Genomic DNA, 19,523 nt, shown 5'->3' with positions numbered 1-19,523 from the left:
ATGAACGCCTTAGCCATGAGGCGCTGAATTATAACTCTTGTAAAAACCCCTCAGCCTTCATTCATTCCATTATTAATTCAATAAATGTGCATATAGACAGAGGTGAGCGAAGATCGACCCGCCGCCCTGGAAGAGCTTCGAAGACAAGATATAACTTTGCAATTCAGCCTAAGAACTACCGTTTCATTGTCACTCCAGCATGACTCTCCAACCCTTGTCATTAACTGCCAAACTTTTCGATCGGACCTTCTCCCGGACTCCGGACTTTCCACTGGTTCCCAGCTAACCGCCAGAGCCTCCAGAGAAAGAGTTGAAAGACTACATCTCCCGGCAGCCTCTGCAGCAGGGTGGTGGTGAGGCACGCGCAAGTGCGCGGCCCGGCCCCCGCGCGCAGGCGCACTGCGAACGCCGGCTGAGCTAGGTCTAGCTGTGCTGGGTGCGCGGCGGCGGAGGCGACGAGCAAGGCCTGGTGAGCGGCGCGGAGAGAGAGCCAACTCTTTCGAGGTTGTGTAGAAGACGCACGGCAGGCGAGCGAGCGAGGCGGAGGCTCATCCCAGAAGTGGCACCGGGATCGGTTGCCTTGAACCTGGTGAGTGCGGGGCTGTGGCGGCCCCCGACCCCTCCCCCTCCCGCCGGCGGATCCGGCAGTCCTCGGCGGGACCCGGGAGAGGCCCCGCGGCGAGGGCGGGCCGCCGACTGTGCTCGAGCTCGGGTTCCTGGGCCTGGGCACTCGCGGCGCGTCCGTGCGTCACGGCCCGGTTGTCCTAACGGCCGCGCGGCAGGCGGAGGGGACGGTGGGGGTGGGGAGCGCTGGTGTGTTCGCCATCGGGAACGCCGGTGGAGGCGAGGCGGGGCGGGGCGGGCTGGCGCGGCAGCCGGGCTGTTAGCGGCGCCGGGGACTGCGGGGCGCAGAGGCTGCGGGGCGGCGAGGAGGCAGCGCGGAGCCGAGGAGGCAGCGCGGAGCCAGCGCCGCGGCCCCACGCAGACGGGCGGGGGGGCGGGGGTGGGCTGCGCAGAGTGTGCGTGACTGAGGCAGGTGAGAGCAGGGGGTGGGGGTGTGTGTAAAAACCGTAACTGAGGCAGTAGGGAACGGTCAGGTCTCGGAAATTGACAAGTTACAGCCAGAGCCGGAGGTTTGGGGCGGGGTGGGGGGGCGGGGGAGTGGAGACGGGCGACTGCAGTTTACAGATGTCATAACAACATGGGCCTGAAGCGGCTGACAGGGGTGTGGTAATTATAGGAATGACAGAACTTAGTCTGCACACAGCGTGTGTCAGTGGTGATGCGAGGGAAGCTCAGAATGGGAGGAGAGAACTGAAGGATGACTGGAGTCCGGGAAGCCGTCATGAAGGAATATTTTCGGTTTGAATGGAAGTATTTAATGTTCCGCTTTTAAGCAAACGATGTCAAGATAATTGGATTTTTAAGGTTTAAATTCTGAATAAACAATTTGGAAGTAATTTTTTCTAAGCATACTATTAAATAACATTTCTAACTTTTTCAGTCCTCTTTTCCTTTAATAAACACTTCCTTAAAAACCTGTTTCTTAACAGTAGATGAGTAAGTGATTTTCCCCCTTCGTGTTACTTCAGGGCTCATTGTTGACATTTTCCCCTTGTTCTTGCGTTTGTGATATTTTGAAAGTAATTCACAAGCTATTCCTCTTCCATTTTAAAGATTGAAGAGATGAAATTTCAACTTCAGAGGAAAGGAAGGATGAACTCCGTTGTACTTTTACTGAAATAATTTATTCTTTGATGGCACTGTTGTGTTTAACACCGGATTTTTAGTTGGAGAACTTGAGAGAAGTTAAAGGGGTAACTTTTAATGAGCTTTTTTCCAGATACTGTGCTGAATACTTTCTGTAGAGTAAAAGGTTTAATGCTTACAGAACTCTGAAGTGTCTTTTTTTCCCTTTTCTACAGATTAAAGCTTTGAGGGTTAGAGAAGTTAAGTAACTTGCCTAGGTGTTCCAGCTCTTGTTGGAATCAGAATCACTGCCATTTTAGGAATTATTTCTACTCTCCTTTCATACTTATTGGTTGTGTTTTCTGTTTTTGGTCCATTCATATGCTTAGAGACTGGGGATGTGGATGTGATCAAGACATTGTTCCTGTCCTCATGGAATGTATAGTGTTGCAGAGAAGACTAACAGATAATGACTATAAATATTGACTGTGTAACATTTTATTGGTCATTATAATTGAGCGGGAGCTCTACTAAAAAGCAAAGGAAGTTCAAATGGAATCAAACGTAAGCCTTGAGTGTTTACAGTCTGGTAGAGAAGCAAAACATGCATTTTTGAAAACCTAGACTAAGCTAAATGATAGAAATTAACACGTCACCTGAAGTCAGTGTACTTGCATTATGTTACTTTAGATCCTTATAGAAATTCCTTCACAGAACTGTGAATTAATATTTTGTACTTTGACTTTTATCTAGGATTGGGACATGAGAAAAGGAACATGAAAAAACTCTTCCTTGCTACCCAAGACACTGTTTATAATTTATTTACTGATACTTATAAAGTATAAACCTTAAAGAGAAGTTCTTTTAAGCCCTCAGTGATAGGCCTTTTTGTTTTCTTTCTTTGCTTTAAAAAAAAAAAAAATTAAATGACTGCTTTTATTAGATCATTTCTATTTGTAAGCCATCCTGTTTCTCTTTATACTTTGGCTATTAGAAGGCTCAGGGCTGTGTTCAGCTTTGGTAATTTTCATAATTTTCCTTTGCTTTAGCTGTGTTATAAACTATACCAGATAGTCTGGAATTGCTGCTCTCAGTTGTTTCCTGGACTACTTGTTCTCTGTTGCTCTCAATTTTATTTTTACCTTTTCCCTCTCATTTGAGAGTAGGGTTTATTTATTTTATCTACAGTATGTTAGCATAATGTTTGTTGAATTAATGATAAAGTCTTGATGATTTATGAATTTAAGTCTGTCAGATTGTTTCCAGAAGTATGTATGCTTTGTATAAAATCAATTAAGACTTTTGGCCATGCAAGTAAAAGTGACTGACATAATGATAAAGATAATTCCCTGTTAACTCTCTTTAAGGTTTTTGTATTTTGCAGGGTATTCTGAATTCAGCCGTAATAATGGAAGAAAACATTGAAAATGGTAAACAATTCAATTAGCTGATTGGGGCTGATTTCACTCTATTCTTGCTGCAGTAAGCAGGAGGTGGCCCCAAGCCAGCTGGGAGCCAGATAGGACCTTCATTAGAAAATTTTTAAGTCTTTGCAGTGACAGAGCAGGGATGAAGACTGATGGAACATACAATTTTTTGTTTGTTTGTTTTTGAAGTTGATAATGCTCCTACACAACAGACCTTAGTGATAAAATGGTTCTGATCGAATGTATTAGACTAATTGGAACAGTGTTTGAAAGCAGGCAATAATCCAAAATGTGGATAATGAGGATAATCTCCTTCACATAATAAGAATATGCTGCACTTCATATACAAAGATAAGTCTGCTTACTCATCATGATTGATTTTTCAGTGTGAGGAGGGATATGTGCTGAGTTGTCCATGAGTCTTTGTATTCTGTGACCAGCAAGGCAGCTTGGGGTCAAAATGGGGGTTTTTAGCTAGGGAGCAGAAAGACAAGCAAAAGTTGCTCTAACATCTGTTGATGGGTCAAGTACTACATCAGGTGTTTTCACCTGATTATCCTTGCAAAACCACATTGAGAAGGTGGTTACATGTACAGGATGGTTAAGTAACTTGTCCTACTTCACGGAGTTAAGTGGTGGAGCTGGGATTCAATTACAGGGCTATTTGTACTATGTTCTCATCAATTGTTAAAGCTTGATTTTGTTTTGGTTTGCAGTTCAGTCTTCTGCTCCTCAAACTAGATATAGTTTAACACCAAGAAATAATACTGTGAAGATCTAATTTACTAAAAGCTGAAAGGCCATTGGAATTCCTTGCTTTACTGGCAATAAAAATACAATTTTTAACTTAGAATAGTATCTGTAAAACAACCGTTCCCTGTCCCAGCCTTTACACTTTAGAGGCTACTTATTTATTTCTTTTAGCTGTTTCCTCTTTGATATTTATAAATAACTTGCTTCTATTGCTGTTTCTCGATACAGCAGTTTTAGACATTATCTATTGACTTTCCACATTTACACTTATCCTTTAAATATATTTATTTAGATGTTTATTAAGTCAGCGTTTAGTTATAACTATGTAAATAATTATAGCAGGACCATGCAGTATATTATGATATCATTTATTCTTTTAACCAATATTTGTTTTTCCAGGAGTAATACCTATTTTCCCTTTTCCATTTTGAGACAGCTGTCCTAGAACCTTCTATCCTTTTAAAGCAATCTGGACTGATTACTTTCTAGGCTTATTGCACAGCTGTCACCCTGAAACTTCTCTTTATGTCACCTTAAAATTTTTGCTCTGATATTGGATCTCCTGTTTTCCATGTTTTTTTTTTTTTCCACTTCCAGAGAAAGGGTACCTGGGAAGCAAAAACTTTATGTTTTTAAGATCTTGCATGGCTGAAAAAAAATCTTTATTTTACCTGTACATTTCATCAATCATTTGTCTGAATATAAAAATCCAGGCTTAAAAAGTTTGGAAGTCATAGTTTCATTGTTTTCTGCATTCTAATGTTGCCATTGAAATCCATAGGCATTCTTACTCTTCATTTATATGTGACCTTCCCTGCCTTTTTCCCAATCTCCAGAAGCTTTTAGAGTTTTGTTTTAAACCCCAGAAATTCCATGATGTGTCTAGATTTTTTTTTTTTTTTAAGGGCACTCAGTGGGTCCTTACAAGCTGGGGATTTGTGTCCTTTAGTTTTGGGAAATTTATTATTATTATTAAGGCTTTAGGTAAAAAGAGTTACGCTTAACTATGCTTCCCATTTTTGGACACCATCATCAGACTATAACAGTCCTCTTTCATTTCTGAGCCCTACTTCCATTACCTTTTCTAGTAGGTACCCACTGCATTATGGCTGATATATTCCTTGATTATATATGAATCATGAAATATGTATTGTGTTGTATGTATGTATATTTAGTTTTTGTATTGTGTTATGGGCCTTGTTTGGCTTCTTACTGTTTTTACTCAGCATTGTTTTGGAGACCTTTTTGTTTTGTGTGTACATATAATTCTGTATAATGTAGAATTCCATAATATGCACATACCACATTTTACTTCTCATTCCCTAATCACTGACACCTGAGTTGCCTTTCTGGCATCACAAGTACACTGTGGTAAATGTACTCTTATTTGTACTTCCTTATGGATCTGTGTGAGAAGTTCTCTGGGATATATGGCCAGGAGTGGGATTCTTGGGTTATAGAATAGGAGGACTAGCTTATGTGCCTTCTGGCAGTGAGGAGGCTTCTTGTCTGCCCGTATCTTTGCCAGTATTTGGTTTTATCCAACTTCTTTCTTTTTGCAAATCAGGTATAAAATGATGTCTTGTTTTAATTTACATTCTCTGATAATTAATGAATTTGAGCATCTCATATCCATTCAGGTTTTCCCTTTTGTTGATTGTCTGTTTTGTCCTTTGTCTATCTTTCTTTTGGGTTTTCTTTTCTTTTTTGTTTTGGCTGCACTCTTATATGCAGCTTGCAGAATCTTAGTTTTCCAAACAAGGATTAAACCCAGGCCAGGGCATTGAAAGCCTAGAATCCTAACCATTAGGCCACCAGGGAACTCCCCTTCCTGTCTTCTTTTTGGTTTGCAGGAGTTCCTTGTGGAGATTTATTGGTTATAGGATTGAAAAATACCTTCTCTTGGCCTGTCATTTTTCTGTTGGTTTTGTTCATGGTATCTTTTATTGAATGAATATTCTAAATTTGATGCATTGTTTCTTTGATAATCTCTTGCTTATTTGATTTTTTGTCTCTCGGGATTTGCTTTATTTGGGTATTAGAATTTTTTGGTCATTTAAAAAAAATTTTCTTTTCCTTCCTATTTTCCATCACTTAGTCTTTTTGTTGTGTTTCTTGAGAGATTTTTTAAAAATGTTACCTTCCAACCCTTCTATTGAATTTTAAATTCCTGTTCATATTTTAATTTCTTAGAGCTCGTTGTTATGATATCTATTTTTTGATAGATATGGGGCTTTCCAGGTGGCAGAGTGGTAAAGAATTTGCCTGCCAGTGCAGGAGATACAGGTTCAATCCCTGGGTCAGGAAGATCCCCTGGAGTAGGAAATGGCAACCCACTCCAGTATTCGTGCCTGGAAAATTTCACGGACACAGGTATCTGACTAGCTGCAGTCCATGGGATTGCGAAGAGTTGAACACGACTAGTGACTGAACACAGCACCTCATTCTACCTTTAGAAATGCCTGTGGGGGCCTCCTGTCTCTGAAACCTCCTGCTTATGGGCTGTATGAATCAGCTTCTTAGAGGTGCTTCAGTTCAGTTCAGTAGCTCAGTCATGTGACCCCATGGACTGGAGCACACCAGGCTTCCCTGTCCATCACCCAACTCCCAGAGCTTGCTCAAACTCGTCCATTGAGTCAGTGATGCCATCCAACCATCTCATCCTCTGTCGTCTCCTACTCCTCCTGCCCTCAATCTTGCCCAGCATCAGGGTCTTTTCCAGTGAGTTATTTTTTTGTATCAGGTGGCCAAAGTTATTGGAGCTTTAGCATCAGTCCTTCCAATGAATAATCAGAACTGATTTTCTTTAGGATTGACTGGTTTGATCTCCCTGCAGTCCAAGGGACTCTCAAGTCTTCTCCAACACCACAGTTGAAAAGTGTCAATTCTTCCATGGTCAGCTTTCTTTATGGTCCAACTAGAACCATGACTAGAAAAAACCATAGCTTTGACTAGACGGACCTTTGTTGGCAAAGTAATGTCTCTGTTTTTTAATATGCTGTCTAGGTTGGTCATAGCTTTTCTTCCAAGGAGCAAGCATCTTTTAGTTTCATGGCTGCAGTCATCATCTGCAGTGATTTTGGAGTCCAAGAAAATCTGTCACTGTTTCCATTGTTTTCCCATCTATTTGCCATGAAGTGATGGGACTGGATGCCATGATCTTAGTTTTTTGAATGCTGAGTTTTCAGCCAGCTTTTTCACTCTCCTCTTTCACCTTCATCAAGAGGCTCTTTAGTTTCTCTTTGCTTTCTGCTATTAGGGTAGTGTCGTCTTCATATCTGAGGTTATTGATACTTCTCCTGGCAATCTTTTTGATTCTAGCTTGTGCTTCTTCCAGCATAACATTTCGCATGGTGTACTCTGCATATAAGTTAAATACGCAGGGTGACAGTATATAGGCTTGACATACTCCTTTCCCAATCTGTATACCAGTCCATTGTTCCATGTCTGATTCTAACTGTTGCTTCTTGGCCTGCATACAGATTTCTCAGGCGGCAGGTAAGGTGGTCTGGTATTCCCATATCTAAGAACTTTTTACAGTTTTCACAGTCAAAGGCTTTAGCGTAGTTAATAAAGCAGAAGTGGGTGTTTTTCTGGAACTCTCTTGCTTTTTCTATGATCCAGTGGATGTTGGCAATTTGATCTCTGGTTCCACTGCCTTTTCTGAATCCACCTTGAACATCTGAAAGTTCTTCGTTCATGTGCTGTTGAAGCCTATCTTGGACTGCAAAAGATCAGTTTTTATCCCCAAGAAAGGCAGTGCCAAAGAACGTTCAAACTACTGCACAGTTGCACTCATCTCACATGCTAGCAAAGTAATACAGGTGCTTAGGCTTCAGAATTCGCCACTTCACTAGTAAAATATTAGATCACCTGTTTTAAGGCTTCTAAAAAGTTTTTGACATCTCATCTGTGACCTTTGATGCTCTCTTTTTGTGTTCTATCTTTGTAGTTCATCCTTTTTAAAAAAAAGTTATTATTTTGGTATGGATGAGTCTACCAAATCTATCATTTTATTTCTTAAACTCTTTATCTTCTGGTCCCTTCATTCTCTCCATGGTATTTGAGTGTTGTATAATCAGTACTTTAGTGTTGAATAAAATTAAATTTCTGAGCATTAAGATGTTAATATGTTTTGGGAGGAAAGCACATACATCCTAAAGTGATAAATCTTAATTTAAATTTATGAGAACACTTTTAAGTGTATACATAGTAGATATATTAAAATCAGTAATGAATATGAATTGGATAAACACAAGTCCCCCCTGCTCCCATGAAGGAGTCCTTTATGCCTTTTTTGGGGAAAGATTTCTGTTAAAAAAAATCTAACTTATAAGGGAAGAGGAAGTTTTCACTGTTCATAAAGACCTGAAGTATTCAACCAGAGGGCTTCCCTGGTGTCTCAGATGGTAAAGAATTTGATGAAATAGCAACATGTTGATTAAGTTCTAGCCAAAAGTAAGGAAATTTAATGTTTTAGTTAGGCCGGGAAGCCTTATTGTAGTAAATTATATGTTTCCACCTTTACTTTTTGAAAGTTTTTCTTATTGTATAGTTAGTATATTACCTACTATAGAAAATTTGGAAGATAAAAGAATATTAATTTCCACATAAGATTTTTATGTTATGAAATATTTTTAAAAATACAGAGAATGGTACAGATTGGGGTTTTGTTCCCACCACCCAGATTCTTCATGTGTTAATATTCTCTTTTTCTTATTTCCCAGTATATTATGATTATGTCTCATAGTCAAGCCCTCATTTTGGAATTTTTAGGTTTACAAGTTTTCAAGTATCAGTCATTCTGCTGTCATCATTCTTATATATAATATTGATTTTATTTCCTTTGGGTACATTCCAAAAGTGGAATTACTAAGTCTTGGGGTGTAAATTCCCAAAATCTTTGGTAAATATTTTCCTTTAAATGTTTGGATATTGAGAATGTCTTCATAGAGCCTTGCACAATGGGAACCCATAGATACTGGAAGGTCGAAGGTTATAGTAAACGTCTCAGTTAAAGAAGGTCTGAAGCTGAGACATGAAAGAAAGGATGGATTTCTATTAGATTAATAGGGTTGAAACTATAAGATGTAATCAAAGATAAGCAGCTAAGAATCGTATTTGTAGCATTGACTTCTCCCAGAAGAGACTTATTGCAGGGTTTTTTCAAAACTTGCCCCCATTGAACATAAGAATGTTGTCACTAAAATAAGATACTCTAATGATTTTACAGGGAAGATATGGGTAGGATATTTTAAATTTCATTTTTCTTTCCTAATTTTTATTAAAATATTTTTAAGGGACCTGTTACTACTTGACTCTAGAAGTGAAAATCACTCAGTTGTGTCCGACTCTTTGCAACTCCATGGACTATACAGTCCATGGAATTCTCCAGGCCAGAATACTGGAGTGAGTAGCCTTTCCCTTCTCCAAGGGGCCTTCCCAACCCAGGATTGAACCCAGGTCTCCAGCATTGCAGGTGGATTCTTTACCAGCTGAGCCACAAGGGAAACCCACTTGACTAGACGTTGACAACAAATGAATAATAAATACTTACAAATGGGAGACCATATACTCTGGAATGCAAACTCACACCTCTCCATTCTCTAATGAAAAAATAGATTCCAAAAATATTCACCAATGAACTGAAAATTTTTTATACCTAAGATTCATTTATGGTTAAATTTATAAATCTGCAACTTGTTTATTTTGTAGTCCTACTTTCTTATAGTTTTGGTTTTTTAATATTAAGTACATGTCATGTTTTCTTATAAAATTATGCTTTATTTATACAATGGAATTAAATATACTAACATTTTATAGTGTTGCACAAAGAATATTGTGAATTTTAAATATTTACAGTGGTTAGCGTGTGTTTTGGAGAAGGCAATGGCACCCCACTCCAGTACTCTTGCCTGGCAAATCCCATGGATGGAGGAGCCTGGTAGGCTGCAGTCCATGGGGTCGCTAAGAGTCGGACACGACTGAGTGACTTCACTTTCACTTTTCACTTTCATGCATTGGAGAAGGAAATGGCAACCCACTCCAGTGTTCTTGCCTGGAGAATCCCAGGGACCGGGGAGCCTGGTGGGCTGCTGTCTATGGGGTCACACAGAGTCAGATACAACTGAAGTGACTTAGCAGCAGCATGTGTTTGGGATTTATTGACTGCTTGGATTGACTCAGGGTACTGAATATAGTGTATACCAATATAATAAAAATGTATCTACACCCAGTGTGTTTTGGGTATAGATTGGTGATGAAGAGTGGTGATGAAGAGTGGAAAAAATATTGAATGAATCAAGGCCAAAGGAACTTGTAGGACAAAGGAGTTCAGATTTGATCTAAGAAGTGCTAAAAACTCATTCTAGGTCCTTTAGTTCAGTTCAGTTAGTCGTGTCCGACTCGTTGCGACCCCATGAATCACAGCACGCCAGGCCTCCGTGTCCATCACCAACTCCCGGAATTCACCCAAACTCATGTCCATCAAGTCAGTGATGCCATCCAACCATCTCATCCTCTGTCGTCCCCTTCTCCTGCCCCCAATCCCTCCCAGCATCAGAGTCTTTTCCAATGAGTCAGCTCTTCGCATGAGGTGGCCAAAATACTGGAGTTTCAGCTTCAGCATCAGTCCTTCCAATGAACACCCAGGACTGATCTCCTTTAGGATGGACTGGTTGGATCTTCTTGCAGTCCAAGGGGCTCTCGAGAGTCTTCTCCAACACCACAGTTCAAAAGCATCAATTCTTCGGCGCTCAGCTTTCTTCACAGTCCAACTCTCAGATCCATACATGAGCACAGGTTCTTAGACATTGAAATTATGCAGTGACAAAGTGTTAAGATTAATTTGAGAGCTGTGTGAAGGATGAATTAAAAAGCAAACAGTCTAAGGTTAAGGAAGGGTGGTTGAGAGCTGTTGCAGTTATGCAGCTGTACAAAATTGGACATGACTTAGCAACTGAACAACTACAAGTTATCTATCTGATAGGCACCTAAATCAGACTGGTGGCAGTGAGAATAGATAGGAATAGATAAAATCAAACACTTTGGATGGAATAATAGGCAAATTTTGATTATTTTAACTAAATAGACATGAAGGGGAAATTGGTAGATTTCATTTTGAAAGAGTACATTTCTGTTTTACCACCAGTTTTGCATCTTGCTTTTAACTTTATTGCTTTTGGGGCTTTATTTTCCTAGAAAATAAGGAAAATTGGGCATAATGTCTTTAAAGGCTTCTGGTTCCTGAGAGAGTGCAAAGTTACTGACAATAACTTAAGTTTTTAAATTAGTCACTTAGGTGATAATATCCTAAAGATGTTTGCTTAGTATAAAGATAATTTTCTCATTCTATTACATGTTCATTTGATTATAAATCTCTATAGAAATGATTTCACTTCTTTGTTACCTGAGCTTTCTTCAATCCAACTGCAGCTTACATTTCAGTTGTGTTTTGCATTGAAACGAAAAGAGTGTTAGTCGCTAAGTTGTGTCTGACTCTTTGAGACCCTATGGACTGTAGCCCACCAGGTTCCTCTGTCCATGGGATTTTCCAGGCAGGAATACTGGAGTGGGTTGCCCTTCCCTTCTCCAGGGGATCTTCCTGACCCAGGGATTGAACCCTGATCTCCTACATTGCAGGCAAATTCTTTATCCCCTGAGCCATAAGGGAGACAAAATTATTTTGCATCTGTTTCCAGTAAAACTTTTGCTCCCACTATGGAGATTTTCAGTTGCATGCAGATGCGTATCAGAATACACTTGGTAATTTTTGAAAGAAAGAACAGCAATAGAGACCTGGTGTTTGTCAGACCTGTTGCTTCAAATTTTTGAAAGGACAGTTGTGTCTGCTTTTCAAAAAACCTCCCACGCGGCAAATATAATCTCCTCATTCCCATGCTCAGAGAGAACTCAGTCTCATTTATTTCATTTGCAAAGAAATCCTTGATTTTTTTTTTTAAATGTTGACTATTAGAGCAATTTTAGGTTCCCAGCAGAATTGATTGGAAACTACTGAGTTCCCATCTACTGCCTACCCCATATACACACAGTGTCCGTTACCACTTACATTTTCACCAGAGTGGTACATTGGTTGTAATCCAGTGAACATTGATGCATCATTATCACCCAAAGCCAGTAGGCTACATTTAGGTTCATTCTTGGAGTTGTATACTCTGTGTGTGGGTTTTGACAAATGTAAAATGACATATATCAGCTGTTACAGTATCCAACAGAATAGGTTCACTGCCTCCAAAATCCTCTTGCACTCTGCTATTCATCCCTTAAACCCCTGGCAACTGCTGATCTTTTAAATAGTTTTGCCTCTTTCAGAATGTCATAAAACTGGAATCATGTGGTGAATACAATATCCACCCAAAGAGGGAGGAGAGTATTTTATTAAATAATCAATCTCATGTATGGATACCGACATTTTTAAGAAAACTAATAATTATTAAGAATAATACACTGTGACCAAATGTGTTTATTCCAGGAGTCAACAGTCATTGTTAAGAAATGTATTAATATCTCGTCATATTTAATGTGTCAGAGGAAATAAACAATGACCATTTTAATAACTGCCAAAAAGACATTTGATCTAATTCAACACACATTCAGGTTTTTAACTTTAATGAAATAGATATGGATGGTTGGTACTTAACATGTGATTTTTTAAAAACTATCTCTACTATGACACAACTGGAGCTATCATAAATTGCTGGTAGAAATGCATGATATTATAGCCACTGTAGAAAGCAGTTTGACAATTTCTTGTGAAGTTAAACTTATACTTAAAATGGTGGTGGTTTAGTTGCTAAGTCATGTACGACTATTGCAATCCCATGGACTGTAGCCTGCCAGGCTCCTGTCCATGGGATTTTCCAGGCAAGAATACTGGAGTGGGTTGCCATTTCCTTCTTTTTTTTTTTTTCCCCCATTTTACAGCCAAGAAAACTATATTTCCTTCTCCAGTGGATCCGTATGACCCAGCAGTCTCACTCTTATGTTTTAACCAAGAACGATGAAATCACTGATCTAAGCAAAAGCTGTATATGAATGTTTATAGTAGTTTATTCATCATCACCCCAAACTGCAATCTAGATGTCCATCACTGGTGAATAGATAAGCATATTGTGAAATACAATGGAATATAATTCAGCAATAAAATGAATCAGTTACTAATAGATACAACAATATGAAGGTAGCTCAAATTAGTTAATACTAAGTGAATGAAGCACATGCAAAATGCTACATTTTGTATGGCTCCATTTATTTTACATTCTGGAAAATGAAAATTATAGGGACAGTTTGCTTGGGATTGGGGCAAGTGGATTTATTACTGAGGGACCTGACTGAAGTTTTTGTAGGTGCGAAAAATGTTCTCATCTTCATAGTCATGATGTTTACTTAAACAGCAAGTTTTACTGTGTGTAAATTTTGTTGCTGTTGTTCAGCTGCTCAGTCGTGGCTAACTCTCTGTGACTCCATGGACTGCAGCATGCCAGGCTTCCCTGTCCACTACCTCCAGGAGTTTGCTCAAACTCAGCGTCCATTGAGACTCAAGAGTCTTCTCCAATACCACAGTTTGAAAACATCAATTCTTCTATGCTCAGCCTTTATAGTCCAACTCTCATATCCATACATGACTACTGGAAAAACCACAGCTTTGACTATATGGACCTTTGTGGGCAAAGTAGTGTCTCTGCTTTTTAATATACTATCTCAGTTTGTCATAGCTTTCCTTCTAAGGAGCAAGTGTGTTTTAATTTTGTGGCTGCAGTCACCATCTGCAGTGATTTTGGAGCCCAAGAAAATAAAGTCTTTCACTGTTTTTCCATTGTTTTCCCCATCTATGTGCCATGAAGTGATGGGACCAGATGCCATGATCTTAGTTTTTTGAATGTTGAGTTTTAAGCCAGCTTTTTCACTCTCCTCTTTCACCTTCATCAAGAGGCTCTTTAGTCCTCTTTGCTTTCTGCCATAACGGTGGTGTCATGTGCATGTCTGAGGTTATTGATGTTGCTCCCGGCAGTCTTGATTCTAGCTTGTGTTTCATCCAGTCCTGTATTTTGCATGATGTTCCCTGCATATAAGTTAAATAAACAAAAAAATACATCCTTGATGTACTCCTTTCCCAGTCTGTTGTTCCCTGTCCTGTTCTAACTGTTGCTTCTTGACCTGCATACAGGTTTCTCAGGAGGCAGGTAAGGTGGTCTGGTATTCCCATCTCTCTAAGAATTCTCCAGTTTGTATGTAAATTATACCCCAATAAACATAAGCTTTAAAAAAAAAAACCCAAAAAACAGTGTCAAGAATGTCATCTGAAAGTATCAGAAACAGAATTCAGTAGCTGCTTTAATTCAGTGGCTGGCTTTAAAAAATGAACATATAATAATGAGTAATTTTCCTATAAACAAACAATGACCAGTTAGGATATAATGGAAGGAAACATTACTTTTATCATTGTAACAAAAGAGCTAAGTGGAAATACATAATTTCTGACCAAACAGATACAGTATTGTAAATGTGTTTCCTTAATCTATGAATTGAATGCTGTCTGAATATCAAAGGATTGTTTTCCCCCTCTTAAGACAGAGAAGATTATCTGAACCAAAGATTCTCAATATTTTGGTGTCAGATTTACATGGACTGAGGATGCTGAAAAACTTTTATATTATTGTCTATCTGTTAATATTTATTGTTTTAGAAATAAAGATTACATTTTAAAACATAAGAATATACAACAAACATTCCTTTAGGCACCAGACTGCTGATGCCATCTCATCACCATACCTCTGAATAACTTGTGAGTGAAAGTGAAAAAAGCATATAACTGAGAGTATTATGGAACTAGTGTTCATGAGAAACATTTTTTTTTCACATGTTATACTGTCAGATATGGAAAATTTTGAATCAGCCTTGGGTAAGTGATGGTGGTGGGGAACTGTTGCACTCATTCACTGGTACGTTGGTGCAGTATTTTAGAGGGAACTTTGACAGTATTAAAATTTTAAATGAACATATTTTTAACCTTGAGATTCCATTGTTTTTATTTCATTTATGGCTATAATTACAAATACATGAGAGAGAATATTGGTTACAGCATTGTTTGTAATAGAAAATTGAAGTGAAGTGAAAGTTGCTCACAGTTGTGTCCTACTTTTTGCAACTCTATGGACTATACAGTCGATGGAGTTCTCCAGGCCAGAATACTGGAGTGGGTAGCTGTTCCCTTCTCCAGGGGATCTTCCCAACCCAGGGATTGAACCCAGGTCTCCCACATTGCAGGTGGATTCTTTACCAGCTGTGCCACAAGGGAAGCCCAAGAATACTGGAGTGGGTAGCCTATCCCTTCTCTAGCAGATATTCCCAACCCAGAAATCTAACCGGAGTCTCCTGCATTGCAGGAGGATTCTTTACCAACTGAGCTATCAGGGAAGCCCCAATGGAAAGTTGAAGTCAGGCTTAATTGTCAGTGATGTGTCTGGTCTAGTTATTATGCTATAAAAATTACTCTGTTGTTAAAAATGATAAAACTCTCTAGGAAAGTTGAAAGTTGACACAGAGTGCAAAACTGGGTATAGAATTGCTCTGTCAGTATACAGTAATAACTGAAAGGGTATGTATGTGTTTGTATAACCAATTCTTGAAAAGATATATGGAAAACTTGATAGTGGCTACCTTTAGAAACAGTGAGGGAGATACACTTTCATTTTTCTTTTTATACCCTTTCATAGTGTTTGGATTTCTTTCTTCTTCTTCTTCTTTTTTTTAATGCTTTGAAATTCAAAGACACAGGTGCAGTATATGAATGGTAGAAATTATCAGAATGTTGGAGTCATTTGTGAGTTCTTTGATACCAAAATTTAACCAAAGAAGTAATAAAGAAAAAACCAAGAGGCCTTTGCATTTCTCATGTGTACTTACTTCTTTTACAGAACAGTTGCTCTAATGAAACATGACTTAACTACTATTCTTATCAATTCTTTCTAAGGTTGTTCTTTCTAAGGTCTCCACCTTTGTGGGTCTTTGTCTTTTAGCTCCTGTAGTCCTATCTATGCCTCACAGCCTTCCTGAAACACCATCTTGTCTATGAAGCCACCCCTGATCAGTTTAGTCAGATGAGATCTTTTTTTGAACATTTAGAGCTATTTATAGCCATTTCATTACACAAATATCAGGTGTGATCTATATATGGGCCAGACAATCGAAGTATGCTTTCATATGTTACTTCTCTTCACCTTATGAAGTATGATCTCCATAGTGCTAATAAGAAAACCCAGATTCACAGAATTTTACTTTTGTGTGACCATTTCTTTCCTCTTTAGAATTTTTCTAGCTTAAAATTTTTTTGAAATAATTTAAATCTTATAGATGAAATGTACAAAGCCCACCTGTTTACCTTTCATCCACCTTCCCCAGTTGTTCAGTTCACCTTCTGCTCCATTTATGTTATCATTTTTTTCTCTCTCTGTATGTGTATGCTGTGTTCCCAACTTTGCCTTTCCTTAATTGCTTGCCCTTCCAGCTCCATGTTGAATCTAGGCTTCTAGTTATTTAAATCTAATTGATTTTGCTTGTAAACTTTATCCGGATCTTGCCATGTTTCTATACTACTATATCTTTAACCTGAAACTTCTGATTCTTTAATATGGATATCATTGCAGCACTGTTGATATTATGCTGTCCTGTGATATTTCAGAACCAAAATGCTACTTGCCTTAAGAATCAACACCATTAGTTATGATTCCTTCAGAATTATTTGCAAATTCTCATCTGCATTGCACCAGTCTTTCAGTCTATCTGACAGAATACCATTGGGTATATGTATTAGTCTGCTTGGGCTGCCATTAAAAAAGTACCACAGATTGGGTGATTTAAACAACAGAAATTTATTTTCTCACAGTTCTGGAGGCTACATGTCTAGGATCAAGGTTCCAACAGGGTTGGCTTCTGGTAAGGCCTCTTTTCCTGACTTGCAGATGGTCACCTTCTGTCTCTTTGCTCATATAACTTCTTGTCTGAGCATGGGGCAGTGGATGTAGGTAGAGGTCTCTGGTGTCTCTTGCTCTGGTAAGAACACCTACACTATTGGATTAAGGCCCCGTCCTTATGACCTTATTTGACCTTAATTATCTGTGAGCCTCCTGAATCCTTCCCTGTAAAGGATGAGAATAATAATTCTTGCCCTGTACGCTTTTTTGTTTTTTAAAGAGATTCAAGTAAAATAGGTGATGTGACATAGGACACTATCAATCAGTGATTCTCAAACCAGGCTTGCATCAAAATCATCTTAAAAATAACTGTTTCTTTGACTTTTAAGTCTGATAGCATAAGAACTCTGCAGACCTGGTCACTAGAACAACAGAGGAAAACTATTAAAAAGCAACTTCTTAGAGATTTGGAAATAGGTCCTAGGGCATACAGTAAATGGGCAACTTCTGCTGGAAGGAATGTTTTCTTCCTAGGAGAAGCAGGATATCAGGATTTCTCATCCTACCCCCAGATGCCTGCTCTTGAGGGTAAGTTTTGGGCAAATGTGTTGCAGAAGTAGGGGGCTACCTTCTGTCTAGCCCCTACTTGTGGAATAAAGGGTTACCTTGGTAACAGAGCTGCTAGGGAATAGATTACCTTTTCTGTAGGTTGTAAAGTGGTAGCTCTATGTCAGGAGAGACAATCTCCGTTTGCTACCTGTCCCCCACCAAATACTCAATTCTTAAATGGGTGTCACTCCAAAAAATGTGCTGTTGTCCACATCCTCATCTTGAGAGCCCCTATTCAGAGATTTTGCTTGGGGATAGGTTGGAGGAGAAGGGGACCACAGACGATGAGGTGGTTGAATGGCATTACTAACTCAATGGACATGAGTTTGAGTAAACTCCAGGAGTTGGTGATGGACAGGGAGGCCTGGTGTGCTGCAGTCCATGGGGTTGCAGAGTCAGATATGACTGAGTGAACTGAACTGAGAGAAGCAGGTCATAAAACATAGCTCTTAATCTCTGCCTCAAGGAACTGACTTCATTTGCAGTAGAGCTGGAGAAGTTCAAACCTAAGAGTACTTTCACAAACAGTGGAGATTGTTTGTGAAAACTGCCTCCCAAAGGCAGTTGGGACGTTGATAGATTCAAGAAGATACAAACTAAACTTCAGGCCATTGAGTTTGCCAGCAAGAACCTGGGATAAGAGACAGCTGGAAGGGGCCTTTCTGGAGACAGTGAATGTCAAACACTGACTTGAAACTACTCCTTCAAAGGAGCCTGAATCTGACTGGATTCCTCTGTAGCACAATTTGTGCCTGAAGCTGTTGTTTAAAAACAGTAGAGTGATCAGCTGGCAATTAGTGGAGGTTAATATCTGGGAGTAGTCACAGAAAGAGTCCTGACAAATTACTGTTAGGGCAAGATGACTTTGGGCATATCTAGGCTATTTCCCCACTGAGGATCAACGTCAGAGGTTTAACATTCCAAGCGGCTGGGTGTGTGTGGTGGGAAAGTGGACTTCTTTAAAATAAAACAGCAAATTGCTAAACAAGTAAGCAGATAAAAATATAAAACCTCATAGATGGAGGAGTGTACTCAGAGTTGCCACATAGTATTATAAAAGATGGTGAGTTCCCAGTAAAAAGGTAAAAGATGTGCAAACAAAAACAAAGCCCAGGAAAATATGGCTGATACACTGGGAAAAACAGACAATAGAAACTGCCTGTGAGAAAAGATGTTGGATTTAATAGAAATAGGCTTTGAAGTTATCATTATAAATGTATTCAAATAATCAAAGGAAACCTTCATCAAAAAAGTCAAATATGATGACAACCTGTGTCAAATAGATACTAACAATCAAGGGACAGAAATTCTGAAGAAGAACAAAGTGGAAATTCTGGAGTTGAACAGTACTATAACTATGAAAAGTTAGGGGGCTCAGTAGTAAGATTTGAACTGGTGGAAAGATAGAATTAGTGAACTGGGAATAGATCTATAGAAATCCAAAGAAAGGAGAGGAAAAAAATGAATAAAATTGAAAAGCACCTCAGAGGAATGTGGGGCACCATTAACTGCATCACAGTGTACATAGAGTACAAGAAGAAAAGGGGAGAAAAAAAAGTGGAAAAGTATTCATGGAGATAATGGTTGAAAACATCTCAAATTTATAGAAAAAGAGTGACCTACATATACATCGAAAGAGCCCAAAGAACTTCAAGTAGGATCAATGTAAGAAAATCTGCAAATGGACCTGTCAGTGTGACTGTTGAAAATAAGAAAAGGAGAGGAAAACAGCCAATTATTTACTTAGAAGAACCCTGATTTAAAAAAAAAAAAAAATAGCTGACTTCTCATCAGAAACAAAGTCCAGAAGGTGGTAGAGTAATAGACAAATACTGTTAACCCCAATTTTTTTATATCTTGCAAAGCTGTCTTTTAAAAATGAAGGTATGATACTTTCCAGATACACCTTCTGAGAGACTTTGCTACTGACACACTTAACTTGCAAGATGGCTACAGGACGTTCTTTAGGCTGAAAGCAAGTGATTGTAGGTGGTAGTTGTGGTCTGCATGAACAAAGAGCACCAGTAAAGGTAATTATGTAATTTTAATGGGAAATAGATGGGGAAACAGTGGAAACAGTGTCAGACTTTATTTTGGGGGCTCCAAAATCACT

The 19,523-nt window shown here is 39.0% G+C and overlaps 1 protein-coding gene across 2 annotated transcripts in view; it reads left to right on the top strand.

Moving 5' to 3' along the window:
* Window positions 1-498: 498 nt before the first annotated feature.
* The window catches only part of KPNA1 (karyopherin subunit alpha 1), a 68,638-nt gene continuing 49,613 nt past the window's right edge, over window positions 499-19,523 (top strand). The window contains exon 1 of one of the 2 annotated variants that reach the window (XM_061405859.1): window positions 499-589. The gene's annotated coding sequence lies outside the window, so the exon portion shown is untranslated. The remainder of the gene's footprint in view (window positions 590-19,523) is intronic. The other variant, XM_061405776.1, reaches the window with a different exon arrangement.

The sequence above is a fragment of the Bos javanicus genome, chromosome 1, assembly GCF_032452875.1.
Source record: "Bos javanicus breed banteng chromosome 1, ARS-OSU_banteng_1.0, whole genome shotgun sequence".
NCBI lineage: Eukaryota > Metazoa > Chordata > Mammalia > Artiodactyla > Bovidae > Bos > Bos javanicus.
Note: the sequence above shows the minus strand (reverse complement) of the source record. Positions and strands in the feature narration are given on the sequence as shown.